Here is a 15,216-nt window from a genome sequence, read left to right as displayed (position 1 = left end):
AGGACACAGTGTTAGGACTGACTGATAGTCATTGCTTTACCTCCTCTGCATTCCTCTAGTTATCAATTCCGAGGTCAAAACTAATTTTCTGCTTGGACTACTTTTTTCTTTTTTTCAAAACGTGCTTCTCTGTATAAGGAGCTCCTTGGTGGGTTAGATCTACCTCAATCAGAGTGATATCATGCAGAACATGATGGTGAGGCTCCTGCTGTTCCTTTCACATCTGGAATTTCACACCATGGCCAAACCTGGGTTGGTAACCTCCTGCTACTTTACTTGTGTCTTCACCCACTTGAACTTCTGACCTTCTGTGTCATCTATTAAAAATCTTCTTCCAGAATTTAATTGTACTTTTTTGTGCTGGTGGCTCTGATCTGGGTCAGTTATGGTCTAAGCATTCATTCCAGAATATTTATGAAGGCCCTGGGGTACGAGTTGGGGATACGTCCCTGCCTTTCCTATGTTGATGGTCTGTGGAAGAGACAAAGAGGGAAATGAACCACTACACTACAGAGTGTGACAACCGCTACATCAGGATGTCTGAGCACGTTGGAGGAAGACCCTCTCAGATGTATAGAATGTCTAAGAAGGCTCTCTAGAAGAGGCAGGATCTACACTGAGGCCTGAAAGATGAGTGGGATGCAGCTGGGTAAAGAGTGTGGAGATGGATGATGTTCAGAGGCCCACAGTTAGGGAGTACATGGCATGCTGGCTGGATTGAATGTGCTTGGTCGACCTGGAGCCCCAGCACTGCAGGAGAGGGAGGTAGAGAGACTGGAAAGGGCAGATCAGGAAAGGCATCGCAAGTCTTGTTAAAGAGTTTTTAAACTCAAAGAATTGGAGAGTGGTGGAAGAAGGAAGTAAGGAAAGGAAACTCAAGAAATCATACAGTTTGATGAGAAGTTTCCAAAGATTCAAGAGGTTGACCTGAGCCCACAGCCTCTGGTCAATCAGACTTGCTGGATGACATGTTTGTCTCTTTTGCAAAAACTATTTTTTTTTAACCCCAAGAGTTGAAAGTCCCAAGAAATTAAATATAAGAAGCATCTTTATTTCAGTCTTGCTACCTCAGCTCACCAGAGGGAATCAGTAGCATTATTTCTGAGCTATGAATGCTTCTCTAAATTTCCATTTCCATGGCAATATCTGGAGAGGCAATCAGAAAGTAGAACAAGCAGGTTTCATGGGATATAATCACTGGAGCAACTTTGTTTGTCTTACACAGTCACGTAAAATTTATTTAGTAGAAGTTCTTCCAGTGTCCCTAGTTGAAAGCTGAACTAATCGTAATTTCCTGATTAAGCTCCGTGGTCACTTTAAAATTACCCAGTTAACTTTAGTTATTTAATTTAAATGTTTCCGTCCTGGGTAGACAACTTGCCACTCCATTCAAGGCTGCTGCCTGGGAAAGGAAAGAGTAGGGTCTTATTTCTCACCTTCTCTGCCACCGGAGAGTTGCCATCCTTACTGTACCTCCCCCAGAAGGTCTGGAGCCTCAGAAGACAGGAGGCCTGGGGGTAGGGGAATGGAAGAAAGTTTCTCACTTGGGGGGCACCATCAGAGGATGGCAAGGTGACATCACAGCCTTACATCTTTCAAGCTGACTCTCAAGTGAGGCCTTTCCCTCAGCTGGGCCCCTCATGCCATGAGGAGTGCATTTTAACCCTCTGGCAGCTGTATTCTACTAGACCTCCTTTGCCTTTTCAGGCAGGCTCCTGGGAGGGGGATAAAATGAATTGAGGCCAGCTCACCTCTTTAGCCCCACATAATTCACATCTGATTTCTGGAAAGGATTCATGCCACTTTTATGCACAAGTGGAGGCCAATCCCAAAGTAGCCATCTTTGTTTAGCTCCCATCTACTCAATTTCTCAGGCAGGAGTCAGATCCCCATTACCTGGGCCCTTAGCTGTGGAGAGCATATCTGGCTCTGCACTGATGGATAGAGCTCTCTACCAAAATACCTTCTCCATATTTTCTGACCTAGCCCGGTTATAGGCTCATCAAAGATGAGGGACTCAAAAGTCAGGAAACCACTTTCCAGGCATTACTTTTGAAGCCCTTTTTGCTTAGGGTACCTCTTTGTAATCCAATCTTTCTCACATCTTGATGCCCTAATCAAAATTTCCAATGTAATATTTTGCTACATAGACTTGTAAGCATATGCTACGTGTTGGGGAAGTAAAGAGATGTTCCCCTGTCGAGGGCGGATGCTCCAGGGGCCCAGAGATCCGTCAACCGCAGAGCTTTGCAAAATGGCGCCTGGCGATTTGCCAGAAGGTGTGTCTAGAGTGACTGATCGTAAACAGGAAGTACTACCTATTGGCTGCTGAACTATTGCTATGCGGTGGGTACTTGGTAACAAGCTTAAGATTGGTGGATGCATATCGCTGTCTATGCTGATTGGCTTAGCTCCCCTATATAAGCGATGGCCATATGAAGTAAAGGTCTTTTTGGAAACCCAACCGGACGGATAGTCGTTATTATCGCTGCTGGATGGCGATATTCCCCATGCTCCTTGCTTCTGAAAAGCAAATATTTGTGAGAGACAGAGAAGAGAGAAATTCATTGGCAGAAGTTAGAATTTGAAGAGAAATGAAACAGAAGGAAAAAATCATAACAAGGGTAGACTTTAAATGGAACATCTGGGAAACATTTGTTGAGAAGATGGGTCATGGCTCTGGTTGGAAGCCATAACTGATCAAAGAAATACGTCCAGTTTTAGAGTCATGGTTTCCAGCCCAGAACGTTTATTTTGGTTTCAGGGACGCAGCCCAATGATTCTTGAGAACATATAGTTTATAAAATAAATTTAGGTTTGTGAGATGCAGTCTTGCTTAGGATCCCTCAGTGGTCAGAGGGACCCTTTGCTTCCTCCATCCCAAAAAACTGTTCCATTATAAACCAACTCATTATTGGCATTCCATTATAAACCAACTCATTAAACAACAGACAGTTTATGTCAGGCCTAATAATCAAGTCCGTAACTAGAAGGCACTGTAGTTTTGTTTCTCATTTTATTTTCCCTTTCACATGCATGAGATTTGGGGGCCTTTAGTTAAAGAGTATCTGAGCGAAGCTGGAGTCATCTTGTGTCTGAAATGCGATGTCTCCCGGAGTAAGAGCAAAGTGGTTCCAGAAGAGAATATATATAGCCCCTCACTGTCCTCCAGGATGGTTTCCTCTCCAGGACTGGCAGAACATCCCCTGTGTGCCTGGAGAGTGGACCAGAGGTCCACACTGTAACTCTCCAGGTTTGGGCTGCTGAATAGATTTCGAGAGTCAAGATCTCAGTGGTGAAACTTCTGGTATTCAAATCATCAATTGCATTGATCCTTTCAGAAATAGGTGGCTCATGTGGATGAAAACTGGAAAGTCAATTTTTATCCATTTTATAAAGCTCTCTCATTGACTAAGACATTTCTAGTTATCTTTATTCAACACCTACTCCCTGCCAGCCTATTCTTGTTGTGAATACCTTTTGGGGTATCTTTCCAGATCGCTACTCCCCCCTTTAATCTCATTATCAAAAGCAAAGAAATTCCTTCTCCAGCAGCCATCCCATACAGTGTGATAGATGCTCCAACCTCATCAGATTAGACCAAGTTTGGGTACCATTTTACCCAAGCTAGACCAATCAGAATCCTTTTCTTCTAAATTTGGAATTGAGAACAATAGAAACCAGGGAGACTGTCCACATGTGGCTGGAGATGTAACATTTGTACTCAGGAACCGGTGAAGCTGTCTTCTGCTGGGTAGCCTCAATAAGACAAGGCAACCTACAAAGACAGAGGGAAATGATGGAGATTCACAAAGAGAAACAGAGACAAAAGACAGGGAGTGAGCATAAATTTCTGACATCATCCTGGATTCAGAGTCAACCTTTCCTCAGAATTGGCTGCATTCCTGACCTTGATTTCCATGTAGGGTAACAGCATAATCTGGTTTGTCCAGTTCGGTTATAATAGTACTCCCCTTCACTGTTTACACGGTAAAGTCCACAGACATCCTGTTTCTATGGAACCTTAATTCTCGTAAGAGAACACCCATTTTGCTCTCAAGTTAGTTCAGGCTGGTTTTTCTGACTTACATTAGAACCAATGCAGATAGCAGCCTTAACAAACAGACATCTTAGAGAGTTCTCTTCATTTTGTAGATGAGAAAAGGGATGCTCTGGGGATTTAGGCAAATCATCCAAGATCAGACATCTAATAAATGGTGAAGCTGAGGTATCAACCAGACCTGGACACCTCCAAAGCCTGTGCAGTTTCCGTCAGGCTTCAGTGTTTCTCAAGGACACAGACATCGGTTGTTTTTGTAGTCAACAGCAATTTTGTCTGTCTCGAAGCCTCTGAAGACAGATTGGGTGTCCAAAAAATGAATCCCAAACTTTTCTGATTAAATATCTGCTTTCCAATTGCTCTTTGAAATATGAGATCGAAAATGGCAATGCTGATGAAGATGAAATGAGCTCGGGCGGAAGCCTGAGCTGAATTTGGGAACGATGATTAGTGAACCCAGTGCTGGGGAGAAACAAAGAGCTTGTTTGCCTTTTCCCTATTATCCATTTGTTATTGAAAAGGCGGACAAATCTCACCTGAGAGCGCTCTAATTAAAAGGTCTTTTGGATAAGAATCCAAACGCAACAGAGGGACGATAAATTAAAGTATATGTGTTCTTTGTACTGTTCTGGTTTCATTAGCCACTGGACCACATCTTTTTCTATTATTCACCAGGGATCACTACACAGAACAGCAGTGAATGCAGCCACTAGCTGAGTCTGGAAGGCCAATTAGACACCAATTCTTAGCCTTTTTTCTCCCCAACCAGGTAGAGTCACAGCTTTCAGAGACGAGAGGCATTATATGTGTTTTTAATTAACCTTACTTGGGCGCTAGCTTTTTTCATATAGGTCAGCTCTGACACAATGAGTACAATGTAGCTAGATTTTCTCTTCAGGGATGATTGGGTCTTGATTGGAATTGCAGAAAGCTTTTTGAACTACACTTCCCTAATGCACACACAGTGCCCCCCCCCGCCCCCCCCCCCCCCCCCGGGCTTGGGCGCAACCTCCCAAAAGAGGGAACACCCACCTCCATATCACCACCGACAAAATCCAAGCATCTTTCCTGATACAGTCCTTATTGGCATAAATGAAGGATCTCAGAAGCAAAAAAAAAAAAAAAAAAAAAAAAAAAAAAAAAAAAAAAATCCAAACCTAATAGAGGATGTCCGCTGGCATGGTTTTCTGAGTAAAGTGCTTATATTTTCCCCCACATTTCACCCTGTCCTCTTAATGGGGAAGGAAGTGGTGCTAATTTTACTGGTCAGCAATCAGAAGAGATCAATAGAGAGCACAGGTGCCAATTTGTAGAGGAGGTGTTATTTTTAAACGGCATGCCGAACTCCGGAATTATACCAAGTTTTAAGGGCAAAACTAGGTCTAATAACTTTTTATGTTTTCCAGTTTCCAATATGTTATTGTCTCACTTGCTAAATGTAATTTGCTCTGGCTGCTTCCTTAGGGGAGGGGTGGTGGAAAGAAAGAGAAGGAAATATGAAGTGAGGGGAGAGAAGAAAAGAACTGGAAAAACTCTATAAATGATCAGGGTGCAGAGGATGACATAATACCAGCTAGGGGCTTTAAATAGTCTGGCAGTGTAGGCATTGCTGATGCTTACTGGCCAGTTCCAACTAAGAAAGATTGTTTAATGCACATGTGTCATTTCATTATAATTCTCCAGCTAGTGTAAATCAAATTTCAACATTTGCTCAACATTGAGCCTAGAGCCACAGACAGAGAACAGATACGGTTCAATGCCTGGGGTAATTTCCCCGCTCTCAGGTTCCTTTCTCAGGACAGAGTTGTCCAGCTTGGCTGTTCTATTGGGCAGGCATTAGGAAAGAAGACCCAGAATCATTGAGCCTCCTCTGTTTTTATGTAATGCACCCCGGAATGGACTAAGTGGTATGGTGGTGGCAGGGTGTGAATAAGCCAAGATGCTTCTTGACCTGCCAGTTGGTAAACAAAAGTGCTTTATCACCATTGATGGGAAAGGTACCAATAAAGGGGTTTCTGGGACTTGTAGAAGGAAAATGGAGTTTTTCAGAACATTCCTTTACCTTTTTGTTTGAAGGAAAATATATCCTTTTTGTGTTTTCACTACTAATTATTCCAGAAGAGGGAAGTCAGATTATTATTATTTTTTAACAATTGCCAAAAATCGGAGGGGGTGCAAATCATACTTAGCTCATATTTGAGGGGAAAGTGCAAAAGAATATGCATAGAAAGCCATTGCCCAATGATTCTCTTTAGTTTAAGATATTTCTATGAGGTGAGAGTAACACTTTCTCAAATATATTTACACTCAAATTACTGTACCAACATTTAGATCATTTGCAAGTAACAGTGTGAAACCAGCAGCCTCAGAAGTATTTATAACTGAGATGCATGATTGGTGGCACAGAAATTGTTTTATAAAATACTACACCTATCATTTTCGATTGCTGACTTAAGGTGAATGATCTGTATAAAAATATAAATTATTTGTGTTAAGGAAATGGTGATTAAATATGAGCTTTGTGTATTAGTCATTAATCTTTCCATTTAAATGCAAATTCTTCATTTCAACCACTACTTGAAGATACATCTAATATGAAACAAGTTTGATCTTCTGATTTATTATTTCAGACAAGGCCTTTAAAATATGCATTTTCTTGTCATGGGGAAGGGTGGGTTCTATTTACATTTTTAAAAATGCACTGTAAAAAAACCAGCCAACCAAATACTACATGAAACTCAAATATAAAATCCCTTTCTTGGCCAAAGGATGTCTAGAAGTGTATGTGGGGGGGGGGGGTCGTGTACAGGGGTTGAGAGAAGGGTGTGGTGGTAGGTGTCCATTTTCTCCTAGTAATTCCAAATTTATGGACTACTGTGGACCTTGGAGTTATTGCTGGATTTACAAATACCTGTGCCCACCCAAGCATTCTCTTAACACTCAAAAAGATAAATATGTCTTGCTGGCATATTTTAATAATAATTACTAGTATTATATGGCAGAAGTCACCCTATTAAATACTTGACTAGACTCACTCACTAAATCCTCATAATAACCCAGTGCAATGCATGTTATTTTTATCCACGGTTGATAGATCAAGAGGTGAAACATAGATTAAGGAGTTGGTCTAAGATTACATGGATGTTAAATAAGGGTGCCAGAACTCAAACCCAGATCAGCTGACACCAGAGCCTGTGAATTCACCTCTAGACTCGGCTGTCTTCCCAGATGAAACGTTATAAAAGGCATTTTATAATTTTTTTAAATCAATTTTTTAAAAATTTAAAAAAATCAATATTTAAAAAGATATGGTCCTCAAATATGAGAAGGCTGAGATATCTTCTCTAATTGAATGAAGGCCTACATCTCATTGCATTGGCTGTTGTCAGCTGGATGTTTCCTCAAAATAAGAGTTCAAGATGAGGCTGGGGGTAGAGCAGCTGAGGGTGTGCAGCTCATTCAAGAACTAACTTACCTGCTGCGCAGCGGAAACTACACATGCCTTCCGTCAGGTCACCTCAGAGGGACGAACAATGGTGTCATAACCATGAATAAACCATTTCATATATATAGCTCTTCTGTACCTCATTAGATGGCCAGAGCAAGATAGCCCCAAAGAAAAAGAAAATGAGGAGGTGAAGAACAGACTAAGTCAGAAAATGGGGTTGCTGCTAATATTAGGGGGTGAAAAAATCTTCTGTAACCTCCTGTCACCCTAGGTAAAAATGGCAGTAATATCGCCTCATAGATTACCTCGCAGTTCATTTACCTAAGGCATATGTCTAATGGACAAGGGTTTTTTTGTTTTGTTTTGTTTTTAAAGAAACATTGTTTTTGTTTTTTTAAAGATTATTTATTTATTTATTTGACAGAGATCACAAGTAGGCAGAGAGGCAGGCAGAGAGAGAGAGAGAGGAGGAAGCAGGCTCCCTGCTGAGCAGAGAGCCCGATGTGGGGTTCAGTCCCAAGACCCTGAGATCATGACCTGAGCCGAAGGCAGCGGTTTAACCCATTGAGCCACCCAGGCGCCCATAATGGACAAGGTTTTTTTTAATCCAGTGACTTTAGAGACTGACTAGGCTAGAAGGCAGTGTGGTAATTTAGCAATTTGCAAAATTCTTTAAGCAGCAAGCCTTCAGGGTTCATCTGGGCTGTTGTCTTGCAGGAGTTGGGGGTTCTGAAATAGGCCACGGACAGTAAGGGGTCAGGCAGGTTCAAAGCCTTTTGCTGGGAGGTGTTGCACCTGCACCACTGGGGGTCTCTCTCAATCCTTCATTAGGGCTGCACCCTTTAAAAAATCAGCTGGTTAAAGAAAACAGATCAATTCATACGGAGTAGAGCATGTGTGGCCGAAATACCTGTGGCCCAGTGATATCTGCCCCCGCCTGCTCCTGACTCCATAGCTTGTCCCCTTCTTGGGGACAGCTTCCCCCTGTCATTGTTGGGCTGCTGTTTGCAAGTGGTCACACCATAGGAGTATTTCTACCTCGGAAATTGGTGTGTTCTGTGAAGCAGGGCTCCCACTGCTGTTGCCCTATTTCCTTTCCCCTCCTCCCCTTCCAGCCGGTCACAAAACACTGGCCAGCACAACCTCTGCCTCTTCTCTGCCACCACTTGGGTGATTTTTGGCAACAATGTTCCCTGCAGAGTACTTTAGTTACTTTGCCTATAAAATGAAAATACTAATATTAGTGCCTAATCATATAATTTTAGAGAGGATTAAATGAGATAATAAACGCAAAGCACCCGTCAGGGTACTTGGCATTTAGTTAAGTACTTGAGAAATTCTGGCTCCTTGGCATCCTCTTTGCCTTTCATTAACCAGAATAGATGTGATCTCTCTAATGCAGACTCTTTATTTGTTATTTCCCTACTTAAATACTTCAGTGACCCCACCCAGCCCCCTCCCTGCCCATGACGATTAGCATCTAATCAAATCTTAGTAGAGAAAAGGAAGTAAATGTCTTACTTGGGAAGCAGCCCAGTGGCCTTAACCTACTGCTCCAGGAGGAGCATTTCCCCTTTGCCAGGACAGCCACAGAGGGTCTGATGTTATTTTAAGGCTCTGTCCTTGTACTTATTCCGAAGCAATAAGCAAGGACAGGGAGGGCTGTCGTGGCTCATGACTGCGGGCAGGAATCCCCCCAGGTGTGCGGCTGCAGAAGGAGGTCACATACTGGCAAAAGCTCATTTCAGACACTCTTCTTGCACTCTTAGGTCAACGGACTATATTCCACCTCACAGAGCTTTGGTTAAAAGGACAAGCTACAGAGTCAAGGTCTTTCATATCTACTCAATGATCTAGTAGGTACACGGCTTCCACAAGGGTTTTTGGTGTTTTTTTTTTTAAACCTTTTTGAGCCTCCGTTGTGCTTCTACGAAATGGGCATGTGAGTGCCCGATTCATAGCCTCATTGTGAGCACTGAGCTAACATCCAGCAAAATCCTGAACACGGTAACTGGTATGAGCTCTGTTGCTGCCGCTGAATCCGCCCTCTATGGACAAAGTGGCAAATGCAGTGATGAGAAAGGGGAAATGCAGCTGTTATTTTTTTCCTTTTCATCCTCTGATGAGGCTTTTGCTATAGCTACTTCTAAGAGTCTAGAAACATTCTGTTCTCTTCAGGTATGAGCTGACACTGGGAAGACTATTCAGGGGCCTCATTTGGTCAATAAAACAAGCATAGTTTGTGGGGGTTGTGCCTCACTCGTGCTCTAGAGGTCACTTTGGTCTCTGACCTCTTCTGTCTGCCCCAGTTTTATTTGCTGGTCAGCCCATCCCTTACCTTGGAAAGGCTGGGAGAGGCGGGGGTCAGCCTCCAAAAACACAAATAATTGTAAAGGTTAAAGTAGTTCATGGCATTATAATTAACTGCTGTATTAGGTGTTTTACAATCTTGACACTGGCACAGACAGAAATGTTTAATCAGAACAGAGAGTGCTTCACCGTTAATCCATTTTCATGGTCGGAATTGCAGTGAAGGTATGAAATCAGGCCAGCCTTCTTCTCAGGGAAGGAGGCAGCCCATTTGCCTTGCACGTTGGATGCTAGTCACTGTTTTTCCTGCTGCTGTTAGAACTTCATCACTCAGAACTTTCTATGCTATAAAATAACTTTTTGTTACTATAGCAAAATCTATTCATCAGTCCTTGGGGTCAGGATTCTTAACATGGTTTCCTCCTCAGAGTTCTGTAAGCCCTGACCTGTGTACAAAAATAGCACAGTGTGTATCCTGGCTGAGCCTGAAAGAAGTTGACCTTACCCAGTCCAAGCTCTGACTTGGATCTCTAGCCCTCCCCTGCCTCCAGCCAGCACTGAGCAACCAGGAGAAGGGAGAGGAATTGTTCCAAAGGTGGCTGGTCTGCATTGACTTCTTGCTCCATCGTGGCAGGTATCCATATGGCCCTTAGCAGAATACCTGACATAAAAATTAACCTTCTATGAGTGGTTAGTCTTTTTTAAACAGGCTCCACCCCTCCGCTGCTGGGCTGGGACAAGTCACTTAAGCACACAAAAATCTTACTTCTTCAGTATAAAAAAAACTGACTTTGTGGGGACTTTGGAGAGAAACAGAGCTAACTGGTCTATGGCACCTAGAATGTAGGGTGAAGCCCGCAGATGGAAACCATAAGGATTCCCCTGACTGCAATAATTAGTGAACCACAAAGTGGATTATTGCATGTGCTGTTATTACTTACAATGGCTAGTTTGATAAATTTTGTCCTAGATATAACGGCCTAAAAGCCATGCTATTTAATAACAACATTAGTGTTCTCAGACAAATGCATTTACTGATTTTTAGAGCCTGTTAGCTTTTGTACAGGTGGAAGTAAATAAATATATAAGATAAAAATTTTAAACCCCATTTTTTTGTTTTTCTAAGTCACACCATACTCTTCTTTTTTAGAGTAGGATTTCTTGTCCTTGGTGGTGACTAACTTGCAAGGAGCCATTTGGACAGCCTGTACCCGTTCTGCAAACGATGGATTTCTGCCTGCCACTGCCCATCTGATGGGCAATTAAAAAAATGGTTTCTAGCACCTGTGCAATAATGCAGAGCTACCCATGCAAACACTGCACTGTCTCTGAATGGGGAACAAGGCCTGCGATGCAGTTGGGTCAGGAGGGTGCCAGATAATTTCTTTGTACAGCGTGTCTGTCCTTATCTGTGGGAGGTGTTTATTTTTAGCTCCCCAGACTGTTTCTAGCACCGTCCCTCCTTTGGAGGCCGACAGCTTGTTCCAAGGATCTTAAACAAGCTGTTAAAAGCAAGAGACTGCTGAAGGCAGGGAGGCAGCCAAGCAGCCAAGAAGGTGATTAGAGCAGAGTTCACCTTAGGTGTTAGAGGCAGAGGACAGCTTCGGTGGAGTGTCAAGCAAGTTGGCCAACAAACTTTTAAAAATGGCCTTGGTGACACTTGCCTGGAGCTTTAAAGAAACAATGTTTGAAAGAAGCTGAGAGCATGATGGCAGCTGGGTACAGAGGCTGATGCTGGATGTGTGACTTCTCACACATAGCAGGAAGCTGGACTCCTGAGCTCAGACTGCGAATACCAAGGGCAGAAGCAGGGGAAGGAATCCAGGGTCAGTGACATTCCCACAGGGCCAGCTGGTTGGTGCCTGTTCAGGCTAATCTGGGGTGGCAGGAGGTCTGTGCTTGAGGTCATATCCATAATCATGATGGTTAGTGTCAGCAACCTACACCCCCCAGACAGTCCCTGGACACCTGCAGGGGACAGAGCTCCAAGGTTGAGGAAATAAGCAAGGACAGAGTCTCTGAGCACATTAAATCCCACAGGGTCAGATATTTTTTGTGGCAAGGAAGGAAAGAGGAGAGGCTGGGAACGTTGCCTGTCTGAGTAGTACCGAATGTGCTGGTGCCCTTGATAAATATGAAATAGGAACAGTGACATCATATCACATCAGGTGTGTCTTTAGGACTCAGGCGAGCCTGGTAGAACCAGCTCAGCATGACAGTTGCCCAGGGGCCTGAGCTTTAGTACAAAAGGGACAGATGGGAAGCAGGATAGTAAATTCCAGAGACTGCAAGAACAGCTGCAGCTCTCAGACCTACCAGAACATGAGAGAGTTCATCACCATAACCACTGGTCATCAGGCTGTCTGCCTGGCTGTTTTTATGTGCAGCAGATAGAAAGGTTGCAAGTGGCTTTATGGGACACCCAGGGAGAGACAAAGGAAATGAAATTCTTTACTCACAAAAGCTCAGAACCCTGCGTGGATCTTTGAGTAGCATTCAAAGTGCTAGAGGCAGTGGAGAAGTGGGTGTTTGGCTGCTCAAGAAGAAAGCAAGGGAATGAATGCCCTGCTAGTAGGTTGTGAAGAAAACATTCCCCACAGATATGGATAGAGGCAGAGCTGGAACACTGGCCTCTAACGATGGTGGAGAGGTTTCCTTTAGAGCCTTTCATGCTGTCCACTCCATGGACATTTGTCTGACCTTGAGGTAAGCATTGAGAGTTGAATGACTTGCCCATAATGTAACCAATGTGATAGAACCCAGGTCATTCTCTTGGCTGTTGGTGAAAGATGTTGGACCCCTAACTCTAAATAAGTGGCATAATTGGTCATTGTGTCACCTGAAAGCTGGGAGACAGTTGTGGGAAGTGTGTGGCCTTTGGTATCAGAGTAAACCTGGACTCGGATCTCATCTTCACTATTGACTGTCTCTGTGACCTTAGCAAAGGCATTCAGCTTCCCCCCATCAATTCCACATCTGTAATACAGGGGAAACAATGCCAGCTTTGTGAGGCTAAGGGATGTGTCAGTCACTTGATAAACTAGCTGGCAGTGTTGTCATTCAGTTAGTTCTACCAATCTGTGTTAATAACAATAAAATTCAAGAAGAAATTAGAACCAAAAGAGTTGTCTTTGGGATCAGAAACCACCGATGAGCTAAAATAGGGTGAGAATCTATAGTTCTAGATTGTCTTATGGTATTTAAAATTATGTCACAATTATTTAAGCATGCACTGTGGATAATTCTCTAGAGCAATATATTAGAAACAAAAGGCATTATCTCCTAAATACTTATAAGTTAATCAATTATGTAAAAGAAAGAGAGAAATTTGGAGATTCTGGACCACCAAGAAGAGCTGTGTGTAGTTATGTCTTTTTTTAGCCAAACTGGGAATGTAGATAGGAACAAAAAAAAAATCCATGAAGACATGAAGACAGAAAGAATACTTCCAGCTGTGGCAAACAGGGATTGGAGTGGAAGAAGGATTCCAACATCTGGGATGGAGCCGAAGAAGGGCATAAAAGAATATATAGGATTACAGGAAGGGCATCGAAGAGTCCACAGCCACCACAAAGGTATCAGTAAGGCTCTGGAGATAGCCAAGCATTCCTCTTGGTGCTTCAGAAGAAGCACCTGTGAAGTAGTCACCAGTGCCAGTGCTACTTGAACAAAGAGGCAACATGAGAAACCAAGCAGCATCCATCTGCTTACGCTAGAAGCAGGAGACTTGGGGAACATGCAGCCTATTAAATATAAATAACCCATATCATCGTAAATATTTTATATGGCTCCAGACAGAGAAGGTGCCGTATTTTATACCCTCACTGTAAATCTAAATCCTTTATTGTCGCCAGTTTTGCCATTGCCCTCAGCTAAAATGAGTCATTTATGGAGATTGACAATATTTGGTTATATCACCCGTGATCATTCCTATCAGCAATTGTCCTGATGATCTCTCCCAAGGAAATAATTGCCATCTATTGGCAAACACTGCAGACTTGTGGGTGTGTTTGCTTTTAAGTGATCCTAAAAGATGTACAGCTAATTGCATATATTAAGGGGAGAGGGCTTACCTTTTAGGATTTAGAAACTTGAGGAATATTTTACGAAGGAAATCAATTTCTAAGCTTTATTCAAATAAATAAAAGGCAGGAAGTGTTCTCAATGAAGGCCTTGATATAATTTATATCTTTGTATAACATTATGAGTATGAATGAACACACAAAATGTGGTATACCCATAGAGGAATAGTATCTTGAGATAAAAAGGAACACCATACTCAAGACATGCTACAAAGGGGATAAATCTCCAAAGCATTATGCTGAATGAAGGAAGTGAGACACAAAAGAACATATACTGTTTGATTCCATTTGCATAGAATGTCCAGAATAGGCAAATTCATAAAGACAGAAAGTAGATTAAGGGTTGCCTAAGATTGTGGGTGGGAACAAGGAGTAACTGCTCATGGGCATTGAGATTTCTTTAGGGACTGATAGAAATGTTCTAAAATCAGATTGTGGTGAAGGTCACACGACTTTGAATACAATAGATGATTATTGAATTATGACTTGAAATGGATGAATTTTATGGTGTGTAAATTTTATCTCAGATCTGTTAGCATGAAAAGAAAAGGAGTGTGATGTTTTCTAGATGCAACTAGAAGACCTCTTTGGTGAAAGGGAAGGGATGAAGTTTGCACCCTCCCAAGAAGGATAATAAAGTGGGACATGGGCTTAACCTGACAGGCTGAACCCTAGACTCTGTTCTTCTCGGTTAGAGCAGCATCCCCGACCACCTGGCTAAGATGTGACCAGTTTCCCTCAAGGCAGGTCAGCTGATACTTGGACATGTGGCAGTACATGTACTCTGACTTTTCCCTAGCTTAAGAAAGAATGAGCAAAATCAACCTAAAAAATCAAACCCTAAACTTACAGGGTGGGTAGGGCATTAAAAGCACCAAAAAGAGGAAAACTGGATCAAATGTGAATTAGTCCCAAGATAGGAGGGTCTCAGCCAGAGTTGAAAGCCGAAATTGAGTGTGAGCCAGAGATGGTTGTTTTACAAGCAGCACTCATGTCCTGGTACCAGCATGGAGCAGGGTTTTTGGTGGGGGCTCATGGTGCCACACACTGCATCTTCTGTCAGTGTGACATCCTGCCAGAAGCAGCAGTCCAGCTTATTATTCATAAATGTGATTGGGAGCCACACTTGGGTATTTTTCCCCTTCTGTCTAATTAAATGGTAAGTCCCAAAAGGCAGCGACCAGCATGAGCTCCAGCTCATGCTCTCAGCATAGTTTTTGGTACTGAAAAAATATTAAACAATGGTCTAGTCATAAATGACTGGCATTTTCCACAGAGCTTTTATAGCTGAAGAGCAAAGCGACCCTTTGAATGGA

The 15,216-nt window shown here is 42.7% G+C and overlaps 1 long non-coding RNA gene across 3 annotated transcripts in view; it reads left to right on the top strand.

The window, feature by feature from the left end:
• Positions 1-15,216, top strand: part of LOC309863119 — a 313,775-nt gene that overhangs the window by 135,316 nt on the left and 163,243 nt on the right. Inside the window, exon 1 of one of the 3 annotated variants that reach the window (XR_014310892.1) lies at positions 2,449-2,540. The exons of the other annotated variants lie outside the window; for them this stretch is intronic. This is a non-coding gene — a long non-coding RNA (uncharacterized lncRNA). Of the gene's footprint in view, positions 1-2,448; positions 2,541-15,216 lie in introns of those variants that run through there. 3 annotated transcript variants of the gene reach the window in all.

Source organism: Mustela nivalis (genome assembly GCF_964662115.1).
Source record: "Mustela nivalis genome assembly, chromosome: 1".
Taxonomy (NCBI): Eukaryota; Metazoa; Chordata; class Mammalia; order Carnivora; family Mustelidae; genus Mustela; species Mustela nivalis.
The sequence above is the reverse complement of the archived record's forward strand: the minus strand, read 5'-3'. Positions and strand labels throughout refer to the sequence as shown.